The 12,457-nt window shown below is 42.5% G+C and overlaps 1 protein-coding gene across 4 annotated transcripts in view; it reads right to left on the reverse strand.

Annotated features, from left to right (window-relative positions):
- RGMB (repulsive guidance molecule BMP co-receptor b) overlaps positions 1-12,457 on the reverse strand; it is a 31,282-nt gene that overhangs the window by 4,658 nt on the left and 14,167 nt on the right. The gene's annotated exons all lie outside the window — the stretch shown is intronic.

Raw genomic sequence — 12,457 nt, forward strand, 5'->3', positions numbered from 1 at the left:
GCTTATAAGAAGAACACAAGTTTGAACAATAAGAGAGAGGTAGCTGTGTTAGTCTGTACTCCAACAAAACAATGCAGCAGAAATGTAGCACTTACAATGATTTATTCGGTGATGAGCTTTTGTGGGACAGACCCACTCCATGAGATCTGATGAAGTGGATTTGTCCCACCAAATAAATCATTTTGTTAGTCTTTTAAGAGCTACGTTTCTGCTGCTTACCTTTGAACAAGACAAGGTTAGAATAAACTTCGCTTATTTAAGAGGTGGCTTGCAAAGCTTACCTGGAGGTTTGTATCTTTTTATGGTGCTTACAAATGGCCTCTTAAATGTTTGTTATTTAAACTCAACACAAGAGAAATCAGACCCTCCACCCTTCACAAGAGGAAGCAAACCAATTATGTTGTTACTTTATTTGTTAGGGTTTCTAGAACTTTGTAGAGGTATCTTATTTTTATTTAAATGGCATTTTGCAGCTCTCTCCTTAACAGTGAAGAGAAAAAGAAATACTGATGAACAGTCTAAAGGGTATTTTAAAACTGAAATAAGTGGTATCAATAGCTGTGTGTTCACACTTGACAAACTACATGCATCATACAGCAGCAAAAAAATAAACGGCTAAGCAATTTTAAGTACATGACCAAGAGATTCAAAGTACAGGTTGAACCAGTCTTGTCTAGCCCCCTCAGAACCTGACTGGTGCTGTATGAGAGAATTCGTGGGGTGACAGAAGGTCAATACTTTCTAGAACATTACCAACTTCCGCAGTTTACTGGGCTCTTAACGGACAATGAAATAACAGCACAAAACACTGAGAGCCTAGGCTGGTGGCTATAAACAAACTTTATGGGACCATGGGGAAACTTGGCCACACCCATTATAAATGACTGTCCAACTAACTAAAATAACGCTGGATTACAGAGTTTGATGGACTAGAGATTTACAGATTAGAGAGCTTCAACTATTGCTTCAAAATGTATTAGTGAACATTTCCCAGCACTATGAATCCCTTCAGTTTCTAGCAGTCCTTGAGGGTCTTAGTTTCAGTTAGCCACCACTCTAGCGCAAAACAACTTTTGTTTCTTACCATTCAGCTTTGAAATACAAGAGTTAAGGAGTTAACCATTAACTTTATGCCCTTCTTGCTATTAGCAAATAAAAGTGAAGATTTCCCTTGCTATTTCTCCTCTCCTTACGCCAAACCCTCTTCAAAACACACAACACTCCTTAGTTTTAATGTTTCATCTGTCCGAGTAAGCATTACATTCTTGCACATACAGAGCATTCACTATTTGAGTTCCACATGTTCCCACTGGGTACTGTCTGACTGGAATTTTCCAACAGTGCTTCTCTGCTAAAATCAGTTACACAGCAAGCTTGGGACCAGCTGCAATCAAACAGTCTGTTAAATTCATATGTCTGGGCCACTGCCAAAACTGAAAGACAATATATGAAGTTCTTCCCTTCAGAAAGTCACTGCTTTTGTCTAGTATAGTGAACCTAGTATCCCATTTCCAGTTTTTTTTATATTCAGTTCAGCCCAGCACCCCAGAAGGGGACACCCTGGGCATTGTCTCACGAGTAGTTTGCTGTGCCTCAACAAACCAAGCTTCCACAAAGCTGTTATAACACAAGACTGCAAAACCTATTTATCTACAAACAGAAGAGTAACGTTAATATTTTTGAAAGACATCTGCAACGGTCTGCACACGAAGAAAGATTTATGTCCCAGCTGAAGGAAAAATCTGTGTAAGTCTGCTCAGCCCTTCATTGAGTCTGAGGTTAACAGCTCAGATGGCTTTAATGACACCACACAAAACGTGCTTTTCCATATAGCCACCCACACTAATTCCCTAATAAGCGTAACATCTATGCTCCATGACTAACTTATTGCTTCTCTAAGAGCTGACTAATTTGCCTCTGGTTTCTTAAACCCAAATTTCAGTCTGTTGGTACTGCTTGGGTGGAGGGCCGCTCTCGCTGCTTGGTGAAGACCCATGAAGAAATGTGAAAATGTTTATTTCTGTCCCATTAAATCCATTCCTTGTTTCTGTCATAATCTGCCAGAAGTGGTCACTAACTGCTTCTCACTAGGGCTCTGCTTTCTTCATCAAGGGTAAAAGCTGAGAGAGAGAAAGAACAAGAACTTCCACTTCTCTCCAGCGCTGCAATGGTATTGCACAAGGACCACCATCTAAACAGCTATGAAACGGCAGGGTAGACCTGTGAGGCCTGAATGTCCCCCAATCACCTAGCAAAGAGAAGGCCACTGTAATGTGTCAGACACCATACAGTGCACAATTTGTCCCAGGGCTGAGCCCCTGCACCTCTCGGCTTCCGGCATCAGTTATGCACGTGACAACAGCCAGAGCACTTGGCATTGCTTTAATTACAAAATTAAGCACTGGTTAGAATACCCACTTAGGGTGGTCAAGAGGTTGCAACAGCCAGTCCAGTCCACAGAGTGGAAGCATGGAAAACGAAGGCTGTAGAGCTGTGGTGCATTTAATACTCCCTACCTAACTTCCTCTTCCTGGACTCTCTCTGCAACCTACAGCTTTAGAGTTCTCCATTCCTGGTTATTTTCGGGGGTGGGGGTGGGGGGAGAGAAGAGGGAGGGGAAGAAAAAGTGAATTTCAACTTGAATTTCTCTCCCCCACCTCTGCTGCATTAAACTTTGTTCCAAATACAGTTGGATATTTAGTTCTTTCAGGATGTCAGAATCTTTGCATCTAAGTTTATCATTTGCTAGTGTGCGCACATATAAAACACCACTTTATGCAGCCCACGTATAAACTCCCATGCACAGCTGCTGATCTATTACAGCCTTCAGAGACCGGGGGGAGGCCAAAGAGGAATTCTAACTACTTAAAGCACCTTAATGTACTTGCACCTGTATGAAGGAGAAACACTTTCCTAAAACAAAATCAGTCTGCCAGCCAAGTGCTCTGGGCATGTGGGGTGCTCTCAAAAGTTACTTGATTAGGGCAAACCACCCCAAAAATAGGACTTGTCAGGGCCACTCCCCAAGATTTCTCAAACCAGCCCCAGCCTCAGTTACATAAAGCTTATGCATGTAAGTCATAATTGGGGGTGAAACTTTCCATTGGTTGGTCTCATATGAAAGACAAACATGGTTCTGGAATGAGCAAAATCCTCTACATGAAAGTCCTGAACATGGGGAAAAAAATAGTACTGTAAAAACCCACAGGCCTCTTTTGCACAGAGATCTCACTAAGAACAGAGTTTTCAAAGCGGAATTTTCCCAAGTTGTTAGTAATACAGGAAAATTCTCTCTCAGTTACAGAGCAGCCATTGCCTCTCTACAGTCTTATTTATATTAAGATTAAAGAAGTATCTACTTTTTTATATGTTAAGCTAAAACTTTTCAGCCAATGTGTTTTTAAAATACCTTTCATTCTAGTCCAGATGAGCCTCATAATGCAACTATGGTATTAGAGTCAGAGTTTAGTTGGAGTGGTTTGGTGCTGCTATTTCACTGCAGTGTTCCACAGCTGGGTATGCTTGAATTTTCCACAACTGGAACAAGGTGCTAACATTTTAATCTTCCTTCTCCAAGAGGGAAAGATTTTAATAAGATTACCAGTAACACCATTCCTTATTAGGCTCTATCTAAACTCTCTTGCAGTCAGCCTCCAAATGTCCTAAGTACTAGTAACTGTTCAACACCACAGGGAAGCAGAAAGACTTTCACTCATAGGACAAAAACCAAGGAAATGCGATGCAGCAGCTAACTTTGTACTTGTGTTGTCAGCCTCAAAGATAACAGAAGAGGTCCCTTCCTTAAGAACCCAGACCCAGCCATACTACATATACATTCTCTTATCTGATTCATACATTGAAGTAACATGAATTTGCAAAGAGAGTTACGTGCACAAGAGGAAGCAGAATTTGGCTGGATTTTTTGAGCAGGATGTACTCGTAGGGGGTGTTAATAACAGACTGTAAAACAAACAGTATGAGTAATGTGAAAGAGTTAGCACTACTACTTGAACCATGGTGTTTGATATCTTAACTTTAGTGCAATTCAGCTATTCAAGTTGCATTACCAAATGCAAAGATGTTATTTTATACATGATGACTCGCAGCTTGCATTGCATTACTTCTTCCACTGTGCACTAGACGTACATGCAAACCATTGCAGGTTGCACCTCCCCAAACTGGGACACTTTTGTTTTGCAACAAGATAGCGTTTCTGGGCCTGAGAACCCCAGTGGCTGGGACTTGGTGAGCAAGAGGGCTGGCAGCTCAAGGCTGCCCTGGTGCACCCTGGCTGTGCTGCAGTAAACCCTGCTCCTAGCCCTGCTGCGGCTGCTGCAGGGCTGGGATTCAGGAAGTAGAGCCAGCAGCAGTTGCCGCAGGCAGGCAGCAGGGGACCACCCCAGTCAAGCAAAATCCCTCTTTCGGGACCAGTCTGGTCCCAAAGGTGCCAGACCAAGGAGGTCCAACTTGTAGCCCAAAATGAGTGCTAAGACAGACATTTTTCCTATGATACAGGACATGTATGCTTACATTAATTCCTGTTTCTCCTTGTAAAGCAGAGAATACTATCAAGAGCGCAAATACCAACATCTAAATAATCACCACCTTCCTTTTCTACGTCTGTTTGCTATCTCTATGGAATTCTTAGTCATTTCCTCTCCCGCCCCCCCCCACTATCTGGTTTTCTATTCTATCTAGAGTCATATACCTTGCTCAAGTAACGGAACACCTTCCAGCCAAGAGTGCATTAAGCAATGTGACTAACATCTGTTGCACGTTTGCCATCTCATTGAGAACATGAGATTTCCCCTTCACCTCTTCAGGAGTTGAACTTATACACAAAAAAGCCATATGCTTTTCTACCTGATATACTTCAAAGCCTTTGAAGTCCGTGAAAGAGTGAACCTCACCACAACTTGCTTACGTGTTTCTATGAACTAACCCATATACTGCAATAACTCAATCTGGCACATTTGCACTGTACCACACCATTTATTATTGATGGACTGTATTGCTGTGCATTTAAAACATCAATTCCTTTGTTAAACATTTCTCCCTTCTCCTCCCCATCCAAACTACTCTCTCTGCTCATTCACTTTTAATATTTCATTCCCTGTGATCTTCCCCACCCACAGCAACAAGGAAAAGATACTAAGTACAAATCCAACCCCCCATCACAATTTAACATTAAGAGCCCAATCTTCGATGCTACTGCACACAAAACCCCTACAGAAGATGGTTTTTGCCAGCACTGTCTATATGAGGTTAGGCAGAGTAAAAAAAATCACCACCACCACCACCACCTTTTTCTGATATTTGAATAGTCCAAACTAAGTGTTATTTACAACATTAAGAACACTGAAAGGTAGCACGGCCTCACGGACAGGGTATCACAATGGGAGCCATGAGATCCAAGACCCATTGCCAAATTTGTCATTGTCCTGTCTGTGCCTGTTTCTCTTCCCACCTTTTGCCTACATAAACTGTAAGCAATTGGGGAAGAGATTGTGTCTCACTGCACCTTTGCATTAAGCCTACTGAAGCCTCCCAATGCTACTGGTAGGACCAATGAACATCATCTTCGCCAAAAGGCCAAGAAGCAATTAATACATATATGCCATCACAGATAAAAGTCAGAGGATCCCCTGCCTTGAAGAAGCTGTAAGTGGCTTGCAGATATGTACAGTAAAGTTTGATATCCAGCATCCATGGGACTGGGAGGTTGCCAGATAATCAAATATTCTGGATAAAAAGAAAGAGTAGCTCACACTGGGTGGGAGAGCAGAGGAGCCTGCCAGCTGCAGTCACATGCAGCATGGAGAAAAGCAGGGCAGTGCTGAGCGGGCTGGCCCTCCTCCGAGGGGTGGGGCATTGCTCATGTGCTCTGTACACAAACCCCAGCCCTGACGCCACTTCTCTGCCCAGCAGGAACATGGAGAAGTGGCGTCAGGGCTGGGATTTACATACAGAGCGCAAGAAATGCCCTTGCCCCTTGGGAGGGGTCACAGCCCACTGAGCACTGCCCTGCATCTCTTCCTGCTACACTTGAGTGCAGCCAGCAGGCTCTTCTGTGCTCCTACCCCATTGTCCCCTGACCAGAGCTACTTGGCTGTGAGTTATGCCGAGTATTTGAGAGTGCCAGTTATGCAAATACTGGTTAAACAAGAGTTTACCTTAACAATACAGCTACACAAGTGGAAGAACAAAGGCTACAATAATAAGAAAGTTATGCAATTATTCAAAGGCACGTATTTAAGAACATAGAGTAATATTACACGTGTGCCATAAGAAATATTGAATATTTTACTACAGAGTTCCCTTTGGATCCAGAAACAGGTCTGTCTAGCTGAGGCATCATTACATCTTCTCAAGGCTCTGTAGTCAGGCAGACTGCTGAACATGCAGTTCTAATCAGCAGAAAATACTCTCTGTGCTTCTTGCATCTTAGAATTAAGACTTATCACTAATGTTTAAATCTGCAATTTGAAGGGTGTGATCTACTGGCATCAGTGACAGGAAATGCAGTATCGTGATTTAGTACGGTGCTTCTTCAGTCCACGAAAAAGGACAGGGATAGAAGCAATGTATGAAGAGATACGTAGTCCTACCAATGCACTGTAGTGAAATCACCAAATGCTGGTTTAAGAAATGGCAGAACTGGAATTTCAGCAACAGATACCTTGAAACTACGTCATCTTTGAATCTGTCAACCCAAGTTTTTACAACTTTCATGTCCACTGAATTCTGACTACCAGAAGAAAGGAGGTCAAGAAAGCTGTCCTGTTTTGTACACTCCTGCCAAAACCCTGGTACCAGCCACTGTCAAGACAGCATACCGAGCTAGATGGACCACTGATCCCACACAATGTAAAAAAAAAAAAAAAAGTCCAAAGACATCTTAAAGAATAGTCGTTTTATTTTGGCATAAGCTATATTGAGTTGTTCCACTTCATGCATCTGATGAAGTGAGTTACAAGTGAGTTGCAATTCAGGAAAACTTATGCCAAAAATAAAATGGTTAGTTTTTAAGGTGCCTCTGGACTCCTTGTTTTTGCTGAAGCAGACTAATGTGTACCTCTGTAACACAGTATAGCAGTTATGTTCTTAAGCAAAATTGAGTAACGTGGTCAAAGTTGGTAGGCTCCAAGTTAGACAGACCTACCTTTTTCCACCCTCTGCCCAGGTCTTGAATAAAAACAAAAAACCCTACTGCTCTATTGCTCTTTGTGCGCTTTCCTCAGATCCTCCAGAAACAGAAATGATGCAAGAAGCACAACATTCATGAACAATAAGAAAGGAGAGCTCTGAGGGGATAAGACATGAAAAACCATTTAGTAAGGGAAAACTCTGAATGCTGATAAAGTTGACAGAAGTATTCAGTTGGGTGATCAGCTCTCTTGACCTTACTACTAACTCCATGTCTCCTGCTGAAATTCCATTTTTCTATTATATGCTACATAAAATAAGTGGTAAGGAAGCATGCAACACTGACAATTTTGCAGCTGTTCTTCACACAATGAAAGATTCTCTTTTTCCTTCAGCTCCTGTCCACAAACCCAGCCACAGTACCACATCTGCCTGCTTCTCCCACACATCCCTCTTCTAACACTGAACCTCAATATGCACTTCTGTGAGGCCGTCAAGAAGCTGACATTCCTTTTTAATGGCTTTCTTGCTGCCACTTCATGCAGTGCACTAGTAGCCACTTGTTTGCAGTAGCCAAACGGAAAGACAGGAGGATCCCTCAAACAGGCTCCAGGGCAACACCTCTCCACTTTTTATGAATTGACAGTGCAGGAACTCACCAGTATATTTTCTCTTTAGATAGCTACCTTCCTCCCTCTCCTGCCATGCATAAAGGCAAATAACAGAAAACAAAAACAAACAGAAGTGACTGAGCAGAGACTGTGCTCCACTATAGGGCAGTGTTTCTTAATCTACCTTCTGCGTTACACTGGTTCCGTGAACAGCTCGCAGGTGAGCCACCAGCATTCGGAAAAATACACTGATGGGACGCATTTGCTGTTATTAAAACCATATACAATGTTAATTGTTCTTTGCTATGATACCTGATGGTGGCTGAAGTGAGTGCAGGTGGCCGGGCTGAGTGGGGGCAAAGTTTGGACTGGGTCTGAGACAGACCCGAACTGGGTTGGAACCAGCTGCAAAGTCCCCAGGAGTGTGTGGGGAGCAGAGCCTGACTGGTTCCAAGTGGGACCAGGACCTCCCGGGGGAAGGGAGCCCAACCAGGTCAGAATCGAGCCCAGCGCGGAAAGGTGGCCCATGTGGGCTGGCCCCATGTACTCAGGTCCTGGCTGTGTCAGAACTGTCTGGGAGGGGGCCCAGCTGGCCAAGTCCGAGCCCCACCCACGCACAGAGATCAGTCCAGAGACAGCTGATGTTAAGGGAATACACAAGAGAAGAAAGTGATGCCACTGGATACAAACACCAGAGAGCAGGGGCCTGTTCAGATGCTGCCAATGGAGAGCTGACTTGGAGACAGCAGACAGGGAAATGTTTGGACGGGACATTGCTTTGGATCCGATATTTGAGTAAGTGAGTGTGTCCCTACATGAGACTTCAGCTCTGAACGCTGGCTGGTGACCATTTGTTGCATTTTTTTTTTAAATTACATACAAATTTTCAAAAGGGGGAAGGGACAGCTCTGTGGGTTGAGCAGTGGTCTGCTAAACCCAAGGTTGTGAGTTTAATCCTTAAGGGGGCCATTTAGGGATCTGGGGCAAACAAACAGATTTAAAAAAAAAAGTATATCTGTCAGGGATAGTGATACATCCTGCTGTGAGTGCAGGAGATTGGACTCCATGACCTGTGAAAGCCCCTTCCAGCTGTATGAGATAGGTATATCTCCATATATATTTAATGGGCATCAGGTTTGAAACAGATAAAGGAAACTCCTCTTCACACAATGCACAGTTAGCCTGTGGAACTCCTTGCCACACGAGGCTGTGAAGGCTAGGACTACAATAAGGCTTAAAAAAATGACAGAGATAGCTGTGTTAGTCTGTATTCTGTCAAAACAAAAAAGCAGTCACATAGCACTTTAAAGACTAATAAAATAATTTATTAGGTGATAAGCTTTCGTGGGACAGACCCACTTCTTCAGATCATAGCCTTACCAGATTATTTCTGATTTGTCAACCCTGGTAATTTTTGGACTGTTGTGCTTTATATATTGAGTCTGTTCTGGTATGGCTATGATCCTAAGAAGCGGGTCTGTCCCACGAAAGCTCATCACCTAATCAATTATTGTATTAGTCTTTAAAGTGCTGTGTGACTGCTTTCAGTTTTGATAAGATTTAAAAAAAGAGCTAGATAAATTCATGGTTAAGAGGTCCATGAATGGCTATTAGACAGGATGGGTAAGCAATGGTGTCCCTAGCCTCTGTTTGTCAGAGGCTAGAGATGGATGGCAGGAGAGATTGTTTGATCATCACCTATTCAGTCCACTCTCTGGGGCACCTGGCATTGGCTACTGTCAGCTGACAGGATACTGGGCTGGACGGACCTTTGGTCTGACCCCGTGTGGACAGTCTTATGTTCTAATTAAATTCCTTCATTTTGTTTCTGCTGCATATGCTGCTGCTTGGGGGTGGCTTTTTGTTTGTTTTTCAGTCTGAATTTTTTTTAAAGAAAATCTTCCTAGGTGTTCTGCATAAACATTAGTTTGGTGTTCCCTGGTCTCAAAAAGTTTAAGAAACACTGTTACGAGGCTCTTCTAGGCTGACACATATTAAGAGCAACCAGGAAGAAAACTTCACTGCCAACTCTTCACCTCTTCGAGGCTAAACAGAGGACTTCAGTTACAGAGATGCTAGTCTGACACTTCACAATGATTCAGATAGATTTTAAAGATCCAGCATGTGCATTTTACTTTAGACTCATGGGAGCTTCTCTTCATTCAGAATGTTAATTTTCTTAAAATCAAGAACTATAAACACCTCTCAAAGTCAGAGGACCAGTCAGGTCTGCATGAAAGTTGCTCTGGTGACTGTATGTGAAAGCTGACTCAGCGCACACATGCAAATGGCTGCTTGGAGCCTAACAATCACCGTTTGCCCAGGTTACTACCCAGTTTGCATGCCTGATTGTTCCAATCACTTGCAGAGGCACAATGCCTCAGGCACTTCATTTTTAACCCTTTGTTCCCTTTAAGAGAAGAAAGCAGCCTGCAAACTGTCAGTCATGTAGCACTTTAAAGACTAACAAAATCATTTATTAGGTGATGCGCTTTCTGATTTGTCAACTTTGATAACAATTTTTGGACCTCTGTGCTTTATATATTGAGTCTGTTCTGGTATGGCTAGGATCTGAAGAAGTAGGTCTGTCTCACAAAAGCTCATCACCTAATAAATTATTCTGTTAGTCTTTAAAATGCTACATGACTACTTTTTTTGTTTTATTCTAAAATGCACTCTCTCAGGTCTTTAACTGTATAACCCACTCCACTGACACAGTTTGTGTGTATTCAGATTCCTAATGTCTGTGTGATCTCAGGCAGGACACTGTATTTCACTCCCCTCCTCCTCCTCTTTCACCCCTCCCCCTTTCAGTCCTATGTATCTGATTTGTCAGTTTTTATTTCAAATTGTTTTTTTGTTTGGATCTCAGTGTTACAAAACTGTCAGTGCTGTACTGGAAATGGCACATCTCCTCACCTAATAAACTATTTTGCTAGTCTTTAAAGGGCTACTTGACTGCTTTTTGTTTTTATCTCCAGAACAGAAGACGTGGGTCTGCCCCACAAAAACGTATCTAAAAAATAATTTTGATGGTTTTTAAAGTGCTTCATGACTGATTGTTTTATTAGAATACAGACTACGAACACGGCTACCTCTCTGTTACTATTCTCTTAAAGGGATCTGCTTTGTTTACAATTCTACAGATGGAGTTCTCAGTACAATTAAGTTTCTGGTTTTTCTTCTTTATTCATATAAGAAAAAAATCACTCCTAAATATTTCACTCTGCCAAGGCAAGTTTGGCCCTTTCTGAAAATTAAAACAGAGTTCATCCCAACCTCATATACTAGAGCCACTGCAGGAGGCATACAAAGGTCAATATCATTGTACATGGCTGACAATCTCCTGGTACTACTTAGAGACAAGAACAACACGTTCTCATTCCAGTTAATTATTCATTGTATGGCTACTTCCCTTTGAAAGTCCATCCTGCAAACAAACCGACTGCAAATATAAAAGGAGTTTAGGTAGAAGACAGACCACTTAACTTATCAATGTTTCACTACACTGCTAATGCAAGTGATAGTGATCCTTGTATTGCAATCACCTTTAGTTTTTAACTCTGCCCAGTATAGTCAAATCTCTGTGTTCCCCCACTGCCCATTTTCCTTCCCTTTTCTACCACTAGCCTGCTGTGCCTGCTGGCCCAAACTGTAAACTAGAGAACAGTCCTTGCCAGTTTCTAATAACTGCTACATCAGAAGAAAGTTTCCTGTGTAGGAACAGATGGGACCGTGCTGCTAACACCATTTTCTTCTGTGACTCAGAGGGGCTTGGAGACCAAGTACTGGTGAGAAGAGATTACATGCCAGTAAGGCATCTGATACACTGGTTAAGGGATGTGGTAAGTAAATATTGTCTTCCCTATAAAAGTATCACTACAAATGAGAAGAGTCTCCCTGTGAAGTACTTATCAGGCTCCTGCAATCTTTAATATATTTATGCTCCATGCCCTTTGTGAGGGAGCAAAGTATTATTCATACATATTTTGCAGATGGAGAACAGAGATACAAAGGGACTAAGTGACTTGTCAAAAGGTAACATGGTACGTTCAGTCCTGAGCCCAAGTGTATGTCCTAGGCTAGAGCCCTAGCCCACAGTACTATCCTTTCCTCCATCTAAAAGGTAGAGGGTTCCCACATTGAAGGCCAAAGTATAGAGAAATGTGAGGTATGAAAAAAAGCAAAGTTACAAGTCCCAACTATGCCCATCTTGACTACAGACTATGCAATGCCTCTAGTTTAGTTACTTCTGAAGAGAAAGGTTACCTTGTTGTCTGCGCTATAAAACCATAAACACTGGAAAAACCTAAACTGCCAACAGCACCAAGTATATAAGCACAACCCTTCCACCCTTGGGAAACAGTCCCCACATAAGCCATCGACAGTGAGCCCCCTGCTTTCTTTTATTCCATGCTAAGGAGAAGTGCACGGTACAACAAGCTGGGGAGGCCCCCTAATTTAAAAGGGCACAAGGTTACCTCCTCAGCATGTTCCTTCTCTACTTGTTGCATACAAGTTTCTGTGGGAGTCTTTGGAAAAGGGAAGCAAAGAATTACATAAGCCACGTTCCCCAAAACTGCAGGGAGATTTTCCAGAATCCATCTGCAAGCTAGCAATGGCTCATGTCACACAACCCTCTACTAGCCTGTTAAGGTGGAAGGAAGAGGTAAGTAGACACAACAAGCAACTGTATAGCT

This window comes from Carettochelys insculpta, chromosome 5, assembly GCF_033958435.1.
Source record: "Carettochelys insculpta isolate YL-2023 chromosome 5, ASM3395843v1, whole genome shotgun sequence".
NCBI classification, from domain to species: Eukaryota; Metazoa; Chordata; order Testudines; family Carettochelyidae; genus Carettochelys; species Carettochelys insculpta.